Source organism: Cryptotermes secundus, unplaced genomic scaffold, assembly GCF_002891405.2.
Source record: "Cryptotermes secundus unplaced genomic scaffold, Csec_1.0 scaffold320, whole genome shotgun sequence".
NCBI classification, from domain to species: domain Eukaryota; kingdom Metazoa; phylum Arthropoda; class Insecta; order Blattodea; family Kalotermitidae; genus Cryptotermes; species Cryptotermes secundus.
This window is the reverse complement of record NW_019731221.1, coordinates 159272-183196: the sequence shown is the minus strand read 5'-3', so window position 1 is coordinate 183196 and position 23925 is coordinate 159272. Positions and strand designations below refer to the sequence as shown.

The following is a 23925-nucleotide window of genomic DNA, read 5'->3' as shown; positions in this document are numbered from 1 at the left end:
GGTAGCAATAAGAATAAAAAAGGAGAAGGGGAATAGAAAGAGGGGATGGTTTGAACTGTTTTCTGCGCTTTTTATTGATTTGCGACGTACCACCGTCAGAGACGACGCTAAGAAACGAAAAAAAGAAGAAAAAAGAACACGAGCTGAAAAAGAGAGAAGGAACTTAAATGAGCGTCCATCTTGTAAAGTTAAATTACAAAATCAATGAAGAACTCTATTCGAGGGCAATAAATGGGCCGTCTAGTGGAAGTTGCGGGATGTGAAAATTTGTAAACACTGCAGTATGGGCCCAAAACATTTGGATATAACCTGTTTTATCTTCAGAACCTACGATTAGTTTTTCGTCTAATTTTACGTGTTTCCGAACTTCCTTATGATGAAACAAAATCCTGTTTAGTTCCGTACCTCAGGACGTTCTGTTCCACTTATACAGTCATTTTCAGGGATGTGGATTCCATAAACCACTGAAATTTAATCGAAAACATAACTACCTTTTTAGAGGAAATGGGAAATTTTGTGTTTTGAGGCCTGCCTTTAAGGCGGATATTTTTGGAACCAGAATGTATTTATTTACCAGGCACCGACATATGTCGGATGAATTCTTAAATACTGATTATGAATGAAATTCTCCCTACTGTTTAGTCGCCAATTAGAAACACGTACATGTATACGTACATACACACATACATACATACATACATACATATATGGAAGGGGGTCTCAAAACGTCTAAATCTTGAGTAAGCTTATCAAGATTTCTCTTTTAGACATCATATATATACAACGCATACGAACAAGTAAAACACTGTGTAAGATTTGAATCTTTCACGGCGATGACTATGAAGAACGCCATCTTCTGGAATGTGGCGCCGTTAGATATTGTGTAAACCGATGTTTCGGAGGTTCCTTGCTCGCGGATTTTTATACCCTGATGATTGAGGCGATACGTTCTTCCGAAACGTCGGTTTACACAATATCTACGCGGTGCCACATCCCAGAAGACGGCATTCTTTCAAGTAAAACACTGTTCATACCCACAACGTTTAGTATGTAACAGAAAGCTTAAATAATCAATGAGAAAAATGTTAAGACAGAAACAATACGGATAGAGCAGTAGGGGCCGCTGAGAGGAGAAAACAAGACGGAAAAATACCTCACTGTTGTGACTACAAGGTGCGAGCCGCCACTGCGCTCTAAGCGTAGAAATGCTTGTGAGATAAAAATGTTATAGAAAACTGAACGTGCACTTCTTGCAGGACAATTCTTTGCAGAGCAGTGCGATCTACATGCATCACCTCCTCGGCACTTCAGCACAAATATGTTTTATTCTTTAAGTTTTACGGATTAAGTTCTTTGGCTTGTCCGATTCCGAATTAATTACGAAACAATTCGATTGGGCTTCCTTGATGCCGGCAGACACACCGCAAGGCCTCTGCTTACACTGGGCAGTACAAAAGAGAAACAAAGAAAGTTGAAGGACAAGTTGTTGTGGCAGCACGTGCCTTGCGTTTTTCTTAGTTTATTTAACAACAATTTAGAGTTTAGACTTTATAGAGGCTGGATAGTTCAGTCGGTATCGTGCCGGGTGACCGGGGATCGATTCCACACAGTAGAAAGGGTTTTCTCAATTCCATAGCCTCCAGCCTGGCTCTGGGTTCCTAACCAACCTCATATCCAGTGGATTCTTGGAGCCTTCTAGTTAGAATAAAGCAGCAGGAGCGTGAAGCCAACTACTCACCTGTATCTAGTGCCGAGGTCAAGAAAACGTGGAGTTACACCTCCACTGGCAGACACGTCTTCATAACACGGTGCTTAATGAATTTAAGCACAGGGACAACTTTACTTTTAACTAAGAACGAACTTGGAAAGACGCTAAAGGAACAAGTTACGATATTTGTAGGGTTTGAGGTTGACACACAGGCGGTTATATAGAACGCTGTCTTCTACAGTATAATACTGTATAATCCGCTGAAAGTCAAAGGACGTTTTGGAGGAATATATTGCCTCCATTTCCAGCAAGTTCCGCTTGCTACTTGATACGTGCTACTTTCTTCATTCGTTTATTATTCAGTCCTGAAGACAGAAGCAACATAATCCTTCGAAATGTCGATTGACTTTCATTGGACTACACAGAGTTATATCCATGAAGATAATTTATATGTAAAGCTATCCCTGTTAACAGGCCGTGGAGGCCCATAATGTTGTCAGATGTTGAGGCTCCCACATTTTTTAGACAATCGGCTCACAGATGGCGGTGAAGTTGTCAGCCTTACGCACCGGCCGTCCTTTACCCTCTAAGAAGATTCCTGATCCACATTTCTGTTGGATGCTGAGTCGACCTCAGAGCCATATTGCGGCTAGAAAGATCAGGTATATTAAAAAATTCACCTCATCAGGATTCGATCCCGCGACCTTCCGGCTTGTAGTATAGTGTCTCAATCAACTACGCTACTGCGTGTCTCCTCCAGAAGATTAGACTGTTCAAATTGTGACATGTTTAGAGGAAGAGAGGGTTGGACGGCCGGTGTTTGTTTTCCGAAAAAGTGAGGCCGGTTCTGGGGCCACTTTCCTAGCCAGTGAATGGTAACGATCTGGAATGCTTTCGATTTCACTTTCATGCGCTCACACGATTATGACATGACGCTAAGGCACACAGAGTCTTGTAGGTATCCCGGCATTAGCCCGAAGGACCTCAGCGCGAAAATAATCAGAGTTACCAGCGCCCGGGTCGACAATCGGGCTAAAGACGTAGCGAATACGAAGTGTTAATCGCCTGAGGGCAACGCTCCGCCTAGGGAAGTATCAAGAACAATCCGTGTGTGAATATATTCATATAAGGAGCAGGTATATGTAGTGGTTAGTTCTAGAATTGTATCCGGGAGGCGCTTGCTTCGAATCTGGCCGGGAAATCTGTTCTTCTCACTGAGATATTAGCGAACTTCTAAGTTCCTCCATGCAAATGTTTTGACAGGGCCTCTAGCATGTCTTTATCATTCCAATTCAGTATTCACTTGCCATCCCACCATATACTTTCAGATACTGACAGCGTCGTTAAATAGCTTACAAAAGACATTTGAAAGGCAACTGTTGCTACTGTATTGTTATTCATTTTAGTAAGTGGATAATAATTGGAGAAGTGGCAGAAACGCGAGTATATGGCAGTGGTATGATGAGTCGATATTACAGTGTCAGCTTTGTCATAAAAGCTAGTAGCATACTTCTACAGAGTGGGACCACTGAGTATAGTTTCCTTCCCTAAAATTTATTTTTCATAATAATGTGACATGGACGGCGCAACGCTCGGTAAACACCGCCCCCTCCAGCGGTGACGTAACATCATCGGAGAAACTGCCGCTGTTACGGTAACAGGTCAGTCAACACTCCGTCCCCCTCCGCCGTTCTGACGTAACAGGGGACACCGCGGTTACTACGCGGCAATAAACAACTCTCGGCAGCGTTCCCCAGCAACGCCTGTAAACACGGCGTATACGCAACAGCGGTAGTTAACACTATTATTTCAGCGTGTCTCAAGAGCTACATACGCAATAGGACTGACAAGAACTTTCTTTATTCTTAATTGAACACCACACAACGAAAACATGTTTAAGAGGAAGTATAAGTCGACACATTCTTAGCTTTGTCGCTAGATGGAAGTGAGTGGTTAACTTGACACAAAGCTTTAACCTCTGGCGTAAAAGCTGGATGAGAATTTTGAAGAAAAATAAATATGTCATTGACGGTAATCCAACCAAGGTTCCCCGATTGCCGAGCCTGTAGCGTAGTCACAATACTGACTCAGTTATCCCGGCTTCTGTGTAACAATGGGTCGCAGTGTAATGAGGAGAGTGTTTCCAAGTGTGTTGCAGATAACTGCAACAATAGGCAGATGATATTTCAACGGGTCTTAACTGGGATGTAAGAAAAATGCAGGTTATTTCCACAAATATTAAGAAATATTGTGGGCCATAACATAAATTATCATGGATCCTGGATAATTGAAACAAAAGTACGAACTAGATAATCTAATAAAAGGGAGGAACACAGTTAACTTCATCAAAGCCCCAAGAATAAGTCGGCTTGGGCACATCTCAAGGATGGAGGCTGGACGAACGGTTAAAATAATATATGACTGGCAGACACACGCTCTAAGAAAGAGAGGCCGGCCTAAGATCAGATGGAAAGATGACGTAAGGGAAGATCTAGATGGTTTAGGAATTTATACCTGGATAATTCGCACACAGGACAGAAGTAGTTGGAAGGAAATTGTTGAGCAGGCCAAAGTGTTCAAGAAATGAAGCTGTCGATCCTTATGAAGAAGAAGAAGAAGAAGAAGAAGAGTGGGCCATAACTTGTATAGAGGAAGATACACTGTTACTGCACTTCGTTCTACTGAATTGAGGGCTTCATCTCTTTGCTACCGTCACACCTGTCAAAAGGTAGGCCCGTCTAAAATGTTGAAAGATGATCCCACACAAATATTTTAAACGCATCATTATATAACTATACAAACACACCCCTAAACTTATAGGGGTTAATAAGTTAGAAGGGGAAAAAACTGTGAAAAAAAAAGTGTTGTAAAAACGGCCCATTGCCCTTTTTTACTAGACCTCCCGTGGGGTGAATCTTTTTGTAGGTTTATGTAATAGTGGGGTGAGAGGCCCTTGGAGGTTATTTATAGGAGGTAGGCTGTGTTTAAAACCACTCCTTGATAGCGAGGTGATCCTTCACTCTGAACAGGGGGGAAAAAGGTTGTAAAAATAAACGAGACAGAGGTAGGAATGAGAAAGAAATTTTAGGTTAAAACGTTTATTAAGGTGACGCGTGGAGAGGATATGAAAGTGTAGCGGTGTTGTATCATGTCTAACAAGGCGCACTGGTGGTAGTCGGGTGAAAGGGGGGTTGGGGGACAGGAAAAAATGGAATGTTTTTAAATGAGAAACACGGCATGGAAAAAAGAGAGGCGAGGAGTATATTAGCGAGGCAGATGCGTAACTTGGGTATGATATGGAGAGTAAGACAGAATAAAGCCTCGAACCACAATACCGGGCAATTAGCGGATTGCTACAGGTTTTACAGGCTGACTTTCTTTTTTTTCCTGTCCATGTTAATTAACCACACGGATTACTTTTTTTACACTTTATGTGTTTCGTGTTAGTCTGGGTCGTGTTGAGAATTTAAATTAAAAAAATCTGGTTAGCGTTTTTTTAACCCTACACGCAAGGGAGAATGAAGAGTCTCTTGTCGAAAACGTTTTAAAGTCGATTAAAATCTCTTCCTCATAAACTCCCTCTATTTACTCTTTTAATCTCCGTTTTCACAACCAGCAAAAAGTAATAAAACGTTTAACTTTTTAATTCTCTCGCGGAAAGTTTTAAAGGTTACATACACGAATGTTAACCACGCAAATATATTCGTGTATCTTGTTCTGTATAATGACGTTCTATCAACAACAGACTTTTAAACTTGTTTCCATGGAGATTCATATTTATTGCAGAGTCTTCTGGACGTAATATCTTCTTTAAATGCTAAATATTACTGGCGTTTCGGTGAAACTTGCTGTCTCCTGTTTCACAATTATCCTATATTCCCTTAAATCTAACAATATCTTAATATTTCTACACATGCTCTTAGAAGAAGATTCTAAATTAGCTACAGAAGTCGTATAGGATTTACGGGACACGAATATATAAGTAAACCACCCATGTGACCTAGCACTACATCACAAAATGCCATAAATTCGTCACCTCGGCACTTCATGGCCTGCATCATGCTATCGAATACTACTAATACTACTACTACTACTATCGATTTAACTACTCTTAACAACAGGAGGTATTATCATTAAATTGGTGAAAATATAAAAAAACAGCTTCAGTGTATTACTGAAAACTTTTGCGGATCTTTTTCCTTCGATTTTTAACAACCCTCTCCTGTTGCCATTCTAAAAAAATCTCGATTAATCTTTTTATGATTCTTTAAATCTCCCGTCACTTTTCGACTTAATGTTAAGCTGATAGTTCAACGTCTCAGCCCATCGAACTGTCAGTCCATTTGAAATCCGCAGTTTTATCATTAATGATTGTTCAGAGTTTTTGTCCCCCCCTTTCGAGTCATATCTCACATCTTTATTATAATGGAAGTTTCCCACTCTCTGGATACAAGTAGATCTCGCGCCTGTTTTCAAGAAAAGTAACAAAACTCTAGTTACTGCTTACAGACTAATCACAATTAAAAAATATCCGAAAATTTTGAGAATATAATAAACCATCAGTTCTCCTCCTTTTATTTATAAACTTCACATATTTCAGCGTGGCTTTATGAAATTGAAGTCTACTGCAACTATTTTACTAATTTAAATTCTATCACAGTTTTTTCAATTCACAAAAAGTACAGATTCGATTTGTTTTCACTTCAGTCAAGCCTTTGATAATAGACTTCATACTCAATTGCTACATAAACTCAGTAGCTTTTGACTCTCTGATCTTTATATTAATTGGTCCCGAAGTTACTTATAATCTAAGTTTTCTGTTGTTCGCACTTCAGGGAAGTCTTCACATTTTCCCACACTATCAGGAGTGCCACAAAACTCCACTCTGGGACCTATATTGTTCAGTGCTTTTATTAATAATTTGTGCACTAAAATTTGTTTTTCCACATTTCTCTTTTTGCTGATGATTTAAAAATATTTCGTGTTACAAAATCTGCTGATGACTGTAAATTACTACCATACGACATACATTCTGTACAGAAATGGTACATTCGAAATTATACGAAAATTAACATATTAAAAAATACGTAATTTATTTTACTCTTAAAACTAACAATATTGAATTTAGTTTGCAAATTTATGCTAAAATCAATTTATTCAGTCAATTATTTTTTGTAATTACAAATGAACATTAAATTATTTACATCTGAAAAAGCTTTATTCCAGGCGATAAAAATCTTGACGCTTTTTTCTTTATTTACATTTTGAAGAACAAAATTTACTTTTGTTCTATTACGGACACTGTTGGTCTCCGTGCACCCTCTAAGCAAGTTAAACATTTTTCCACCTTCAACGTCAGTAATGTCCCCAGACTTAGCCTATCAACAAGGTGCGTCACAGATGCAAACAATATCTGCAAATCTGTGGACGTTTTCATTAAGCACATCTTTTTTAAGGATATAAATTCCTATGTTTAATACTACTTGTTAAGTCATTATCATTTTATGTGCATTATTTTATTGCCTAGTATTAAATTTTAATCTAGTTCTAGATCTTAATCGAATTATTATTATTAATTTATTGACATTTTAAAAATTTAATTATTTATGACTAATATTTTATACCAACCATGGTTATTTCCATCACTAAAATAATATTTTCATTCATTTTAAATGTACATATTTTACTTTTTCCTTTCTCAATTTATAACCTTGATATGAGTTCATGAAATTTTTGTTATTTCTATTATTATTATTTTTGTTGTTATTATTCACACGACGTACATATATTTCCCTGTTTTTTGTGTTTGGCTTATGTGTGTTTTGTTTCTTTTCATGTATGAATGTACAAATGAATATATGAGGGGTGAGCTATAATAATCAGAACTCTTGAACCACGACTTTCCATGATCAATTGTGCTTCTTTGTTTCTTTTCTTATTCGTGCTCACTTCGTAACTGGCCTTTGGACTGTTAATTTGTCATGTAAATAAATAAGAATTGGATCGTATTATGATGTATAGCCAATAATTACGCAATCAGTCACACGAGGTTTATAGGCCTAGTGTTTTGTTTTGTGAACACTTTGTTGCACACTGTGCCTTGTACCGATTTCTCATTATCTTTCACTGTGTTTGTAATTCTTGCCCGTCCTTCAAACGTGTCGTTATATATATGATCCCTTATCAAAACCCTGCTCATATCTGAAGAGCCAAAGTCGTTGGGGTATGGTTTGACTTTCAAAAGTAAATATTTATTATTCTGTTATACAGGTATTATGGTCTAGTGGTCAGATTCTCTGGCTACAGATCAAGAGATCCAGGTTCGGCTCCCGACGCTGGCAGATTTTCTGAGAAGTAGTGGGTCTGGACTGGTGCCCACTCACTCTCGTAAGGATAGCTGAGGAGCTGTTTCAGGGAAATAGCAGCTCCGGTCTAGAAAACCGAGATTAAAGACCGGGGAATCCGTTGCCCTGACCACGTAACATTCTCTATCAGTAAAAGTTGGCACTAACTTCTCTGAGAAGCGGCGGTGGCTCGGTCTATATAGTTCGCTTGCGGACTACAGGCCAAGGATTTTTTTAGTTATTTTCAAATATAGACTTAAGACACTTTCTGTAAAAATTATAGCTCATATTAAGGGAATGCCACTAAGATGCCGAAAAAGGTTTAATTTTGAGTTAATTCTCTGAAAATGTGCAGTTGATTTGGTTTGACTCAGAACAAGATACAACAATCTGCCCCTTATGAACACATTAATAATTCTTCCTGTTATAAAGTAGTCGGAGAATTTATTGACTGCCTGAGCGACTATCAGCTACTTCTCTAGAAAGACTACACTCTGTGGAGATATTTATTTTTTGATGTGTTTGTTAGTGCCCCAATAACTGTAGTAGTTCTGTCGGCTTTAAATGCATCAATTAATCGATCAATCAGTCGCTAAGAATAAGAAACTGAATATGTAAGAAAAATAGAAGATGAAATACGAAAAGGGGGAGAGGAACTTATATCAGAAGAAAATAAGTATCAGGCAGAGTGCTGCAGTAGAAATCCACTTTCTGAAACTGATATCAGGCCCACTTCCTCTTTTACAGGATCCATAATGGCAGCGCGCCTGAGGAGCGGTAAACCTTAGCGGTATAATGATGAGGCACAACACAGACGGACGCCTTGATATTGAAACTCGTTACGGCACGGTAATTAGGCCAAGTAGAATTGTAATTGCCAATTATAGTTTTGACAAAGCGTAGACGTAATTCTGTTGTTGTTGTTGTTGTTTAAATTGTTTAATTATAACTAGTCGTAGCAAAACGGTGGGTGACCAAAGAGTCACGTTTTTTTTTTCAGCATTTGTGCAGCATTCATCTTCTCATAACGAATGCTTTGTTTGTATGAAATGACAAACTGCAGCAGTTGACAAGTAGCACAATGTAAAGGTACAGATGTCCCTGTGTTTGGCTAATTAAGCATTGCGACATGAGGACGCATGGGGGGAAGTGGGTGTATAGACGCAAGTTTTCTTGACCTCGGAACTAGTTGCAGGTGAGTGGTCAGCTTCACGCCCCAGGCGTGAAAGAACCCCCGGTAGCCATTAGATAGGAGGTTTCGTGGACCCCAGAGCCAGTCTGGACTACATGGATAAGTGAAAATTCTTGCTCCCACCGGGACTCGAACTCTGATTCTTTGGTCGTCCATCCTGTATCCAGTCTCTATAATTACTCAGCTATCCCGGTTCCTAAAGTAGCATAAGGCATATTTTTAAATTCCTAATGGTCACATAAACTGAAAATTCACTCTTGTCAATCGGATATATGGTCGGGACCTCTCAGATTACATTTAAGAAAGGGCTGTTAATGTGTATTAGATTTAATTTTTAATGACGCTGTTTCAACTACATCAAATATATGTGAGTAGTATAAATGGAAGAATAATTAAGATTTCCATCTTCTTAGACGTCGCGACGTGTGGTTTCGGAGCAAAACACTGTCTCCGTTTTCACAGAAGATGGAAGAAATAGATTCCACTGAAACATTGGTACTGTAAGTATTGTCACTTGTTTGTGGGTGATTTATAAGACGGGGTTTGGATTGGATTTATTAACACTTTCTTTTGCACTCTCTCGTAATCACCATAATATACAGAGCTATCGCTGATCACAAATCCCTAGGACAATATAAGTCTTTTCAGTCTTCAATAGTCGTCTTCTGGCAACGGATTTATAACAGTCTCACTGTAACTTCAGCACACATAAAGTCTTCTTTTCACAGTCTGACTTCCAACTGACAACTGAAGTTTCAATTATTGTTGGCTTCTCCTTATATATCCTCGGGTAGGACCACAGCACAGAAAACACATTCGTTTCCTAGCAGTGGTTAAGTGCGAACCACATAAAGACACTTCTAGCGACACCGATTCTATTGTTGCGTGTGTGTATCGTGGGCGTTGCATAGAAATGGGTCTACTCTATTGTTGATTGCGTACTTACTGTGGGCTTATTTACATAGTCGTTCCCTAGCAAAGGATCTACAGGTCACAGTATGTACACAGGGTCTCATTTCCGAAGATTACAATCTTAATATTCAGCGCTGTGAGTACCTCAAATGTCGCAATGATGACGTGAAGGAAACAATTTGGGGCCTATTTTAACCCAGAGGCCTTCTGCAAATTTCATACATTTAATAATTTTAAATATTTCAAACTAAATTGAAAAAATATTATTACAAGTATGAATATATTTCATCCATTATCTTAAAAGTGAAATGCCTCAATTTCTGTCTGGTTACTTTTCATAATCTTTGAAGAGTTTGGATTGAAATGAACTTGAATATTAAAAAATAGATAAATCCCCTATATACAAAATGAAGAACGAAGCGATATAAAGAAGAACAGGAAAAGAATTAAATGTAAACGGAAGAACGAGTTGGAAAGGCTATAGAAAGAAGGATACAAGAAACAAGAAAAGGATAATAAGAAAAATATATGGAAGCGAATAGAAATGATAATAAACACAAAGAAAAATTTACAAGAGAGGAAGACAAAGAAAGAGGATAAAGAAGGAAACGACCAGAAGGAAAATGACGAAATGAATGCAAGAAATAAATAAAATACGAATTAATACAGAGAAGAAAGAACGAAAATAAAACGACAAGAGAACATTTTCAATCCATTCTTATTTTATGGTAAGTAACGGAGAACAATTCCAACATCAAATGAGAAGTCACTTCTCGGGGAGAGACGTAAGATGGTATCTGACCAGGTCATAATGCCTCATCTTCACCAACCTTTGCCTGTTACATTATATCAGATCACTCATTATAGGGGAATCGCCTTTAGACCCTGAAATCAAGAACCGCCGGGCGACTGTGACGGGAGCTCGCCGGTAAGGGTAGGAGGGACGTGCCGGTAAAGTAAGGAGCGGCCGTCGGATCTAAGCCGGCAGTACTTCGCCAGGACAGTTGCGGGAAGCTAATGATTATAAATAAATTCAACATAATTATGAAAAGTATATGAATGACTGTTTTATTCCATAGAATACTATGTATTGAAAAATGATATGTGCATGACAGCCGAATCGGAGAATAAGCAGTGACTTCAGCATAAAATATGAGACATTAGGAGACAAGAGAAGACTGGTACGATAGAGTGGCCGTCGTGGTATATTTAAAGGTGCTATTCAAAATGTAACTATAATTAAGAATAAACTAATAATACAAATTTAAAAACTGCCGGAATTAGTATTAAATTACAAATGACTTCGTAGATTTAGAATTTAATTAGTATTAACTTAGAACTTAAGAAATTATTAGGATAAAGCCCGTCAAAAATTCATTGAAAAAGAGCAAACATGATTCACATCACTGTCTAGAGTGGAGGCCGGTTGGAATACTTCCACCGTAGCCCTGCGAGTTGTAGAAGACGAAAAGGAAACCCTATGCCTGGGGGTACAACTGGACCACCCTATCATGGAGAATCACCCATTGCCGGCTCTTCACGACTTGCTACTCAATATTGTCACGTGATTGACTATAGAAAAGGTTTGGATTGATGATAGGATTTATTGGACTCTTTGATACAGCCGGTGACTACACTTTACAGTTCACTATTATACACACACACACACACATTCGTGTCCACAGTCATGTCTTCATTAGCCGTTGCTCGGTAGCGGCTTCCAACGGCGGACATTTACCTTTATCTCGGTTCCCGAACTATCCCCTGCCTCAGCTATCAGCTTCTAGCAGCAACAGCTCAAGACGACAGAATCTCAGCAGTTCTCTAACTCAATCATTGACCAATCAGCTAACTCAACTCATCTCAACTCAGAGAGACAGAGAGAGAGAGAGAAAGAGCGAAGAAGAAAAAGAAGGAGAAGAAAGAAAGAAAATGTTGAGGTAGTGAGAAACACTACATTTAGGGGGGGAGTAAGAATTATGTTTCGGATTTTGAAGGTTCCCAGGCAGTACCCGCTTGTCCTTCTAGTAGAGGTAATGCATATGATCGGAATTAATTTCCATATGACGCCGAAAGGGCTGCATTATAGTGAAATTTGATCTAACACTGGGAGGGCTATATTAGGGCGAAATTTTGACGTCACCAAATGGGAAGGCTGCATGTTAAGCAATGAGTGCAACGTGGAATTTGGGTACTAATTCATCATTTGCTCTAGGATCGAGGAAAACGACGGACACCTAGATAGAGTTGGTCGACTGACTGAACAACATGTCCTGCTCATAATATTTCGGCACGGATCACACAGAAAACGCCACTATTTTGTTGCACTTTACAGGACGTTTTCTAGTAACGACCGTTGTCTAATTCGTTTAGCCGTCGTTGTCTAACAACGCGTCTGCGTGACACAATACATTTGCAGCTACAGCCCAGATCCAGGGACCATGTCCCCTGTGCAAAACTTGAGGGCCCACCAAGCAGTTTTATTCAGTCGGCTTAGTATGCAAGTTGCATACTTTCTAATTGCAAAAAAAAAAAAAAATACTAAACCACGTCACAAAACTTGATGGCATAATTCTTCATTCTCATTCAAGCTGAAAGATTTCGTGTTTAGGCAAGTTTCCTCTCGATAAACTTGAGCTTTACAGGCGGCATGAACGAACCATATCATCACGTATCATCATCAAGGTAAACAGACTAACCACAAGCGGCAATGAACCCAGGACTTCTCCTCTCATGTTCTCAATGTTCCTATCCAAAAGTGTCAATAAGAATACAACTAGCAGACACCGAACAGGTTGGTTTAGTGTTTAACATTCTGGACTTGTATTCAAAAGTTGTTTGGTTCGATTGTAAACCGGGATAATGGCTACCATCACTGAAGTTGTTTCGTGGTTTTCTTCACGCTCTCCAAGAAAATTGCCGGGATGATACTCAAATTATATTTCAATTGATTCCTATAAATTATTTACAATTCACTAATCATCAATCATCCCACCATTTGATTTTACATGATCTGGGCTATCTGCTATCTATCCTCTATCTTCGTTCCGTTGTTCCCACTTGGAGCATAGGACATCCGTGAAATCCTTCCCTTCACTTCAATTTCTTAATTTTATACAGCCGTCAGAACTCCTTTGACGGGGGATCAACCCGAAGCAAGGCCGCTACCTGCTCACAAACATAGAATGAAAGCAGACAAACATAAATGACTTGAGTGTGATTCGAACCCACGATCCCAGTGTTCCAAAGAGCGAAGATATTAGATGCCTTAGACCGCGCGGCCACTGTGGTCGGCTGGCTACCTACTGAGTCACAATAAATCATAAATAAATAAGTTATCTGAGAATGTAGGAAGATATCGTTATGTAGCGAAAAAAGAAGTTTAATAATTGGTGCCCTTTGCCTGTATTCTAAATACTGACAGCAACATACTGTGAGCCACTACATTGCCTGGTATATTTCTCATTATCATTTGGGGTTTTAATTTCTTATTTAGCTAGATCCTGCAAAACGAATATCTAATTTGAAGTAACGGCTTCTCTTTTATGCTACTTCTATATTTCGAATCGGCGAAAGGCGAAACGCTAACATCGATTTGCAGTGTCGTTCTTGAAAGAATAATAACTACTAACATGAGCAGGAAAATTTCCCGCTCTTATGTAATTCGAATGCACATTGCAGTGTTAAAAAATTCCGTCACTTAAACCTGTTGTGAACCAGATGATTCTAGCTCACAAACCTATTCCTTTTTCCTCTAACATTCATTTAAAATATTTAAACTTTTATTCCAATCTACACTTTGGTCTCCTAAGTGATTCCTTCTCATTTCCATCTAGATCTGAAGTTAAGAAACTGTGGAGCTAATCCTCCACTCCCCATACGCCTTCATGGTTTACTGCTATATCATTTCAACACAGGTATAATTTTGCTCTTACAGATGATATTCCTGCGTAAACTTCGTGCTAAGTTACGTCACTTCAGCGTCTGGCTCTTCCCTTACAACGTTCACCTTCATGCCTCGGCCCAAGATTGTATCTGTAGGTCGCTGATTCCAGATGCAATGCGCTGCGCCTCCCTGCCCCCCCCCCTCTCTCAGGGTCAGGATATACCGTGTCACAGTTACACCGCGCGGCGCGGCGCGACGCCGTTCTTAGTGGCGGCTCTGGGGTGTGGACTAATCGTGCACCTACACATCATTCCACGGATGTCTTCAGGAAGTGGGAGTCAGTTTCATGCAACAGTTTCCTTACTCCGAGAAAAGGGCCGGATTAGTGTTTCAGACGCGTCTGGACACAAAGAAAAAAGTCCTTCCAGTACCTGACGTAGAATACTCGTCGTCAGATATTGTAAGCAGTGAAAATTCTCAATATAGACCTACAAGATGCATCCGGATGTTTTCACAGATAAGTTTTCGGCTGCTCCAACAAATAATGATGGTTGTTCCTGTTATTATAACATAAAAGTAAAAGTAAGTAAGTAAAGATATCCCTGTAACAGGCCGTGGAGGCCCATAGGGATGTGAGATGTTGAGGTTCCCACATTTTCTAGACAATAGGCTCACAGATGGCGGTAAAGTTGTCAGCCCTACGCGCCGGCCGCCCTTTACCTCCAAGAATATTTCAAGAATATTCCTTGTACTCATTTCTGTTAAAGGCTGAGTTGACCCTAGTGCCATAGTGAGGCTGGAAGGTTTAGGTCAATTGAAGAAAATCCAATAATCTCATCTGGATTTGAACCCATGACCTTCCGGTTTGTATCGTAGTGCCTCAACCAACTAGTAACATAAACTGCTATAAACTTATAATGTAATTTGCCACTTAAAGTGAAAACTGTCACTCTGCTTAATTAGTTAAATACTATACAATGAAGACTTCTTGAAGTGGAGGTATAGCTCCACCATTCTTGAGCTCGACACTAGATAGAGATGAGTCATTAGTTTCACATACTGGCCCCTTTACCTCCGGGGAAAGAGCACCCAGTATCCATCATATAGGAGGCTGGGTGAACCCCAGAGTCGCCGTGAAGACTGTAGAGAAAAGAAAGTAAGTGCAAAAAGTTACTGAACGTGTAGATCAGTATAATCATTTGTAACTGGATATTTTTCTTATTATTTTTAATCAATATTTTTAGGCCGGTCATTATAGAGACCACGCTAAAGGTAGGACAAACGGAGAATTTGGAATCGATTCCGTGGCTAGAGTGAAGATCTTTTTCTTGAGTATCTCTTCCAGACCAGTTCTTGGGCCCACTCAGATTACAATTAATCAGGTACTGGGATTCTTCTGCAGGAATAATGTGGCTGAGGTGCAAATAGTATCGATAACATCTAAGGCCGAGTTCATTGATTCTTGGAGCTATGCCTCCATTCCCCAATACATCTAACTGGCATGGTAATTTATTACAGAGGTAAATTTACTTGTAGGTTTATCTTACTATTATTGTTATTATTACATTAATCGTTATTATTAATAGATCTGTGATATTCTGTCACTTTAATATCCCAACTTATTAATAGCCTATTGCCGTAGTCTCTTCTTCTTCTCCTCCTCCTCCAACAAGGTTATCGTCCGTTCTGTTCATCTTCCACAAAGAATTAAATCACATAGGAGGCAAGGGGATCATGTGATTACAATTCATCAATTATCAATAAAATCACAGGAAAACATCAATATCATCAGCAGGTTTCACTATTTTGAGCTGCCTGAAACGGTGAGCTCCAAAACAGTAGCCGCAGGGACTAGGAAAGGCATATAATACCCTGTCGCCATTTATTCGCAGAAATTTCAACTGCCAAAAATGAATAGCCCATTGATGTTTCACAGATGAGCAACTTCACACATTGAAAGTGGCCTACTGGAAGCTAGGATTCAACTGCTCAAATTATGTTCACGTCAGTGGCGAGAATGACGAGAGGGTAGGTCTTATGAGAGGGTATGTTCTCAGATGAGTATTGATCCGCGTCTTTCAAAACTAACTGAAGTGACATTACAGACAGACTAAACTTTACGTGGACCACACATATAAAATTGGGGGATAGTATTAATATGAAGACTACAGTGTTGTGGGGTATGTGTGTAGATATGTCACTGCTACTACCACCTTCATCAGGGTAAAATATGGAAGATAAAATAAGCAACACTTTGCTTCCAAACTTTGGTGTATATTTAATCAAAAAATTACGTAATGTCATATACAAAAGCCCATCTTAATATTCACCACTGTGAGTACGTCATATGTCATTATTAACACGTGCCTTAGCGAAATGGATTATGGGAACATGAGCTTGATAGAGTTGTCTCAGAATATAATGCAATGACCGCCTGTGATATTTGTTCTGCTGAGACCGGATTTAACTATCGGAGAGTTAGTAATAGAGGTAGTTAATTCACCAGTCAATAATCGTTACAAAAGAGAAAACAATTTAGATTCAATAATTTTCAGAGTAACTAACTGGTTATTTTTTGGAAGTTATTAGTAATTTAAATCAGTAACAAAAGGTGACTCTTTTCCACGTAGGTCTTTACGATGTTACAGATTCATTGACTTTAATTTTCATGTTTCATATACAGTCTATTGTTATCAAGATAATCTTGTAATAGACTGATCCAGTACACTGCAGGGACCTTCAGTTTGCTTTTATTTGTACTGTTTTCCTTATTCGGTATTCAGCTAATAGCAGGTTAGAGATGAAGCTCCCAACTAGAAGACACGGTATGTGATAATGTGCTGCCTGGTAAGGGCTATTTTACACATCACGCGGCGGAGATGGGCGGGGCAACAATGGTTGAATGTTGACTATAAAGGAAAACGTCAATAAATTCGAAACGAAACTTGTTCTAATGTTCCTTCGTCCACCACGGATGTCTCATGAAATCACCAAGATTAATCCGCACTCAGTTTGCAGCCACCTGCTCACGCTGGTTCCTCGCTCGAGAATTTTTATTCCCTGAAGATGGAGGCGATATATTCCTCCGAATCGTCAGTTGAAACAAAATCTACACGGAGCCATACCCCCAGAAGACAGCATTCTTCACAGTCACCGCAGTGAAAACCTCAAATCTTACATAGTATGGTTAACTTCTCAATAGTATTTTTATCTGCAGTAATCCCAGACGTGTGTGCATATGTATACAAACGAGGTATGCAAAATAACCAAGTACATATCCGGAATGTGCATGTACTCCATTGGAGTACATCTGCCCACATTTTTTTCATGTCATCCCAGACGTTAAAATTAGGGTGGCCGGTAGTTCAGCCTCTAAAATTTTCTATATCATAACCTTTTCAATTTTCAGTCGAAAAGTCTCGTTCTGAACTTCTGTTATTTTTGCTCTGAATAAATTAATGCCCTTTAAAATTCAATAACAACAATACAAATTATTCCTCTTGGCTTGTCTCTTTAAATTCAAATTATACGTGGAATTTCATCAGATATTTTCAGTGAGGGCTGTGAAGTAAAGCAAGGGAAGTCAGTTTTGTTTAATAAAATTTATAATGAAAAGTGCTAAAAACGGTACCTTATTTTGTAAAATGGACAACCTTATTTTTTTAAATTAATTATTTTGGATAATTTCAACGGAATGGAGTCCAGGAGAGTTTATTTTGAATGATGAACCAATATGAGTAGGACGTACTGTCTCTGCTCGTAACGAGATCACAGTAACAGGTTTGAATCGATATATCGAAAGAATCATAATTTATTCACTGTGCGCGGGTGCAATTGTTGGAATGTTACATTGCTTTTCACACGATTGACAATTAAAATTTCCTTATTACAAATATGCAAAAATGGAAACCGAACAAAACAAACGAACCGAACTAAAGAAAGAACAAACCACTTAATATTGTTCAATGTGTATTCACAACTCCGACTCCAGCAGCAACTCTGCTTTTCTCTCAGACACAAGGTCGTGAAGACTTCTGTCGTCTTTATTACAACTCCGTGTAAAACCAGCGTGGAGCAGGTTCTTGTTTCTTTTATTCTTGGCTCTGGAGATAAGGACGATATATTCTTCTGAAACGTCTGTCGACTTTGGATATTATATCCCAGAAGATAAAATTGTTCATAACCATCACTGTGAGAACATAAAAACCCATAATCAAGATGGAAGTTTAGAACTGCTCTCTGGCATGGATATTTGGAAGAGATTTTTTTTGTAGTCCTCTAGCGCTTGAATGATTAAGGATGTAGTAATCCTACAAAGCTGATGTGACCGATGTTCTAGCTCTTAGAGCATCTCTAGAGAGCAAAGTAGGAAAGACGTTTAAATGGACAAAAATATCAAACATTCAACAGTACTATCTTGTAACCTTGTAACTCTTAGGTGTAACTATTATTAATTTTCATTCTGCAGTCTATTCTTAGCGTCACAGAAATATTTTTATAAACACAGATTGAGTTCCTGCAGGTTCTGTTTTAGACAGGCTTCCTTTTACGAAGCTCCATTTGTCTTGGTTCAAAATATAGCCTCTACGTATATACACTGCCGTAAGAAGCAATGTATAATTAATTGAATGGTTCGCTCAGATTATTTTACAAAATTACGTATATAAAAATAAAAAAAACTTAAGCATCATTATTCTTCTTTCAGCCGTTATTTCTAACAAAATTTCCTCCCTAGTTTCTTTATCCACCCCTTCATGTCCCACACCTTTCACTACCAAACACGTCTCACCCTACCTCACCCCCTCAAACTTGGGGCCCCTCATTTTCTGATAATTTTCAAAGTTCTTCCTAAACAATTTCTCATTCCTTTCTCTTTCCAAGACTCACACTCTGTTCTCATTCTCTACCAGAGTACAAGAGGCAATTAAAGGGACTGGCGAGGCCATTTTGAATTAAATGACGCAAGCACTGGAACGGTTCGCATGTTCTTGTCATTTGAAATATGCGAACAAGTTCGTCTCTGCCTTGATAATAAGAAGGGAAGATGAGGCAAACGCACGCTAGCATTGAAAGGCACAGTAATAATTTATTATTATTATTTATAAGACTTCAGAATTTTAATTCAGCTGATATTTCTGAGATCTAATGCATTCTTTTTATGGATTAAATGAAATGAACATATAATTTGGGGTAAATTTCAGCTGTAGAACTTAAAATCTGCAATAATATTCGACGGGTTCGATTAACGGTAATTATGAAATCTCAATCTGTGTGAAAGAAACATTGACGTACTGTTTCTCTTATATATTAAGAAACATTACTCGAAGTCGATGGAATTTAAAACCACGTAATTATATAAAGACCAAAAACTTTTAACGTCGGCTTAGTAATTCCTAAAAAATGCCCTAAGATGTGCAATATGAGAGTTAATAAAGTTGGTACTCATGGTTCCATGTTGTCTGTCCAACCAAGATATTAATACATTCATACTTGAACAGAGACATATGCAAATGATCTGATTCCAACACACGTACATACATGTATCCACAAAAGGCCTACATATAAAATGCTCCCTAAACGTTATCAAGTCAAAACACCAAAAAAATACTGAACAAAACGGTCTAGAAGTAACACCTTAGGCTTGGATTCTGAAGGTGATAACTGACAGGTGTTGTCCTGTGTGTATGTAGTGGCATTGCGACGGGCTGATCCCCCGTCCAAGGAGTATTATCGACTTGTATTTAGGATAAAGAAGCTGAAAAATTGGCCAAGGTCCACTGAAGGACAGTAGAGCCATAGATGGATGAATGTTCCAGTCATTCGGCGTTATGTAAGAGTATTCCCTGGCAGGGTCGTTACTTTAATATATTTAATTAATTATTTATATAAATTATTTAGAAACTGGGGTAGCGCAGTATAGAAACAGGCTACGGGCTGGACGACTGAGGGGTCGGAGTTCGAGTCCTGGTAAGGTCAAAAATTTTCTCTTTTCCAAATCGTCCAGACTGGATCTTGGGTTCACCAAACCTCCTATCCAATGGGTATCGGGTGCTCTTTTCCCTGGGCCAAAATGCCCGGGGGTAAAGCTGACCACTCATTTCCAACTAGTGCCGAGGACAAGAAAATGTGGATGTATATATCCACTCCCCATACGCCTTCATGGCGTAGTGCTTAATTCGTTAAGCACGGGGACAACTTTGCCTTTTTATATCAAACATTTTTTGGAGTATAATGCAAACAGAATGCCTAAGGAAGTGACAATCCTCAGTAATTAACTTGAAATATGTTCCATCGAATCAGAGTAGAATTTCATGTGGAGAAGTCTGTACATTATTTGAGAGAGATTCAAACACTCCGAAGATACAATATCCGCAGCTTGACGTCAGCCTATGATCACACAGCAGTGGAAACACCATTATATGAAGCCACAGATAGAAACGAACAGGTTAAAACAGGCCACATTAAAATACTAATGTTCATCAAAGAAGAATTCCTTCTCCCTATGTCGAAAATATAGCCACTATCAAGAAACCAAACTTCAACAAGAAATTATCACTGGAGGCCCCCCGCTCGCTACACAGGATCCAAAGCATATATTTAAGATCCTGAGAAAAATACGTGGAGTTGAACCCAAAAAACTAAGGGCTAAGATACACCAATAACAATAATAATAGAGTCCATCAGTGAGTTCTACGAATAGACCAACATGCATATATCCGTCTCAATATTATCTGACAATAGTCCTCTAACCTCTATTAAAATACGTTCTATATGACACACTTCAAAATCCATTCCTCCCTTCAGGTTAATAATTATTTGGTTTTGTAATAAGAAAATCAGCAGAACCTCTTCCGTTGATTTATTTGTCTTTTGTGTATTCCAGCGCAAAATTGCACGATAAGGAATATGCTTCTTTCTGCTACGTGATTTTTAAGTCTCCAGCTGTTATAAATAATATACTTACTTACTTACTCATGGAGCTGAGCCCTTCTTGAAGAGCCGCCAATTCTGCAGCTACTCAACAATTTCCCAGCATTTTATGGAACCAGAAGCTTCATCACCGTGTTCACAAGAGCCCTCCATTGGTCCCTATCCTGAGCCAGATTTATCCAAACCATACCATCCCATCCTATCTCTCTAAGATCCATTCTAATATTGTCCATCCACCTACGCCTTGGTCTTCCCTGTGGTCTCTTTCCTTCTGGCTTTCCCACCAATATCCTATACGCATTCCTCGTCTCCCCCCTTCGTGCGACATAACCTGCCCACCTCATCCTCCTTGACTTGATCATTCTAATTATACTCGGAGAAGAGTACAAATAAGCAATATACACAATAACATAAATAATCATCTACATATAAAAATGTAAAAACATTTTCAATAATTTAGAAATACCGGTATATAAGGCAATGTTTTTTTCTAGATACATTAGTCACTAAGGTGACTGCGCTGCCGGTTAGAATATCGGGGTTAGATTCCCAGTGGGAATATATCTCTTCAACTCCACTATGTCAAGACTGGATCTGGAGTCGACTCATCTTTATATTCAATGGCTATCTGACTCCCTATTTTGGGTTGAAAATGTCAGGAGAGTGATGCTGACCGTTTCCATCTAATATACATTTCTAGGTAGCAGAGCAGTCTTTAGAGACAGGAACATTTTACCTTATACTCTATGATGCACTATGAATTTCTGGCTTAATTATACTAACAGAAATTTTAAAATTGGTAATAAAATCAGCTATCCCATTTAAGACTTGGAGTTCTCAAGGCAGTGACTAAAACGACTGATGTCTTCTGGGGTTTTACGTTGCGTTGTCTGGTAGATATTTACCAACGTTTCAGAAGAAGACATACACCCTGAAGATGGAGGCAAAATCTCAGAAGACAGTAATCTCCTGTTGTTCCACGTGTCATCTCAGAGCCTTACAGAGATACAAGTAAAGTAGGAAGGCGTATATCTAATTGAACTTACTCGTAAATATAGAAATTATGTACGTTATTTTATTGAATATCATTTTACTGTAAGTGAATTTATTTAATTTAACCAACAATAATTCTTCCTCGTCTTCGTAAGTTATTTTTAAGTTCGTGGTTATATTCTATCCAGCATCAAAGAAAGAGTTTAGTACTAAGTTGTTACATCTTCATTTAAATATTTCGAAATATTATATAAATTATTTTAATCCAACGAATTATCTTCTTCAATCGGTGTTCCATGTAGCATTATATTAATCATTGCCATAGATGACTGCCTACTCCAATTATACTTACAGTATACATACTCAGGAAATTATTTAATTCAATTTTCACGACGAATTAGTCTATTACAAAAATTTCCTTGAGCCCTATCAATAATCGTTCCACGACAAATTAAGTCCTTTAAAAATTCCATAACAATTGTCCATTGAAAGTGTATATACCTGAATGTTCGGTAAAAAGTATAAATTTTCAAGAAGAAATATGTTTCTTGCAACGCAAAGTAGCCAGTAATTAAAATTATGGATCACTTGTCAGAAGAATACCGTCAGAAAAGAGAAGAAGCGAAAATGTAATTTTAATTGGAAATACGAGAAATATCTGCAATCTAACTTCGCCTAGCATTTTCAGACTCAGGAACGTCGTTATCTGAAATTTATTATTAAGTTTTAGTCTCTAGCGTCGTCAGAAGATTTCATTTTTATTGTGTAACACGACGCCTGAAATATAAGAGGGATGATGCTTTGTTTTCTGCTTGTATTTATCAAGACTGGTTTCAGGGAAATGCATTTAATAACACCGATTCGTTCCACAGCCAAGCCGTAGAGCATGTAAAACAATTTTTCTTTCGTTTGCACTGCAATTTTTACTTTCTTCGAAACGCAATAAATGGATTCAATTCGGTCATTTTGTTTGAAAGAAAGAAATGGACACTGCATTGAAATGAAAGATGTGTTTTCATTGGTTTAAACACGAAGCCGCCAATATTCATGCGTAGGGGGTTGAGTCAAAGAAATCAATATTTTACCCCTCACCCCCTTCCACATGCTTTGTGGATAAAACTTCCAAGTGCCGACGCTAGGTGTCTCCATGAGTACCAATGGCCGACGTTTCATATAGCAGCTTTCGCTGCCATTATAAGAGTCTGTTTTAATTTTGAAATAGAAATTAACAATATTGTTCCATATTTTCTCGCAATTTTCGACTATTGTTGTCACACGAATGTCTGTGCTTCAGCGTGGGGATTCATCCAACGGTTCGTATCTCTTTGTTATCTAAGGCAGTAATTCGCCATTTCAAGACATGATATGTTCTTAATTTGCATAGCTGTTTTTCTTTTTATTTTAGATAAAATAAATATAAAAGTTGTCTTTAAACTTAACAGAGTTTGTGTTTAAGAGAATTTCATAACGTAAGAAAATAAAGGCTTAAATATAAGGCGTACTTTGGCTTATAGAATACGAGATTTGATATTTTCACGGGTGTGAAAATTCTTTATTTTTGTCTTCTGGGTTGTGTCACCCACAAGAATACATGGTGCCACACGCCTAATGATCACAATCTTTAAGTTATGAAATGTCTGTTCTTTTATATATATAATATGGTGTCCACTGATAGCCACCTTTGTAAAGTTTAAAATAATTTCAAAAATATTCTATGCAAAAAAAAAAGAACAATTCAAATTTAATATACCCGCTTTTCTCAGATTAGTAATGGATTATTACTGTATTTTGTTAAAAGCAATATACCGGTATTTTATGCTGTCTGGGTGCTCCCCTCCATAAACTTAATTACTACAGAAGTGTGTATAACATAGACCAACAATTCGACTGGTCACATACATCACACATGTATATCTTACATCAGAGCATTCAGAACTTTATAGCGAAAATATATATGCAG

The 23925-nt window shown here is 38.3% G+C and overlaps 2 long non-coding RNA genes across 2 annotated transcripts in view; one reads left to right on the top strand and one right to left on the bottom strand.

Moving 5' to 3' along the window:
* LOC117282473 overlaps positions 1–23925 on the bottom strand; it is a 216120-nt gene that overhangs the window by 70510 nt on the left and 121685 nt on the right. The window lies entirely within an intron of this gene.
* The window catches only part of LOC111866480, a 59578-nt gene continuing 58769 nt past the window's right edge, over positions 23117–23925 (top strand). The window contains exon 1 of the long non-coding RNA XR_002843156.2: positions 23117–23278. This is a non-coding gene — a long non-coding RNA (uncharacterized LOC111866480). The remainder of the gene's footprint in view (positions 23279–23925) is intronic.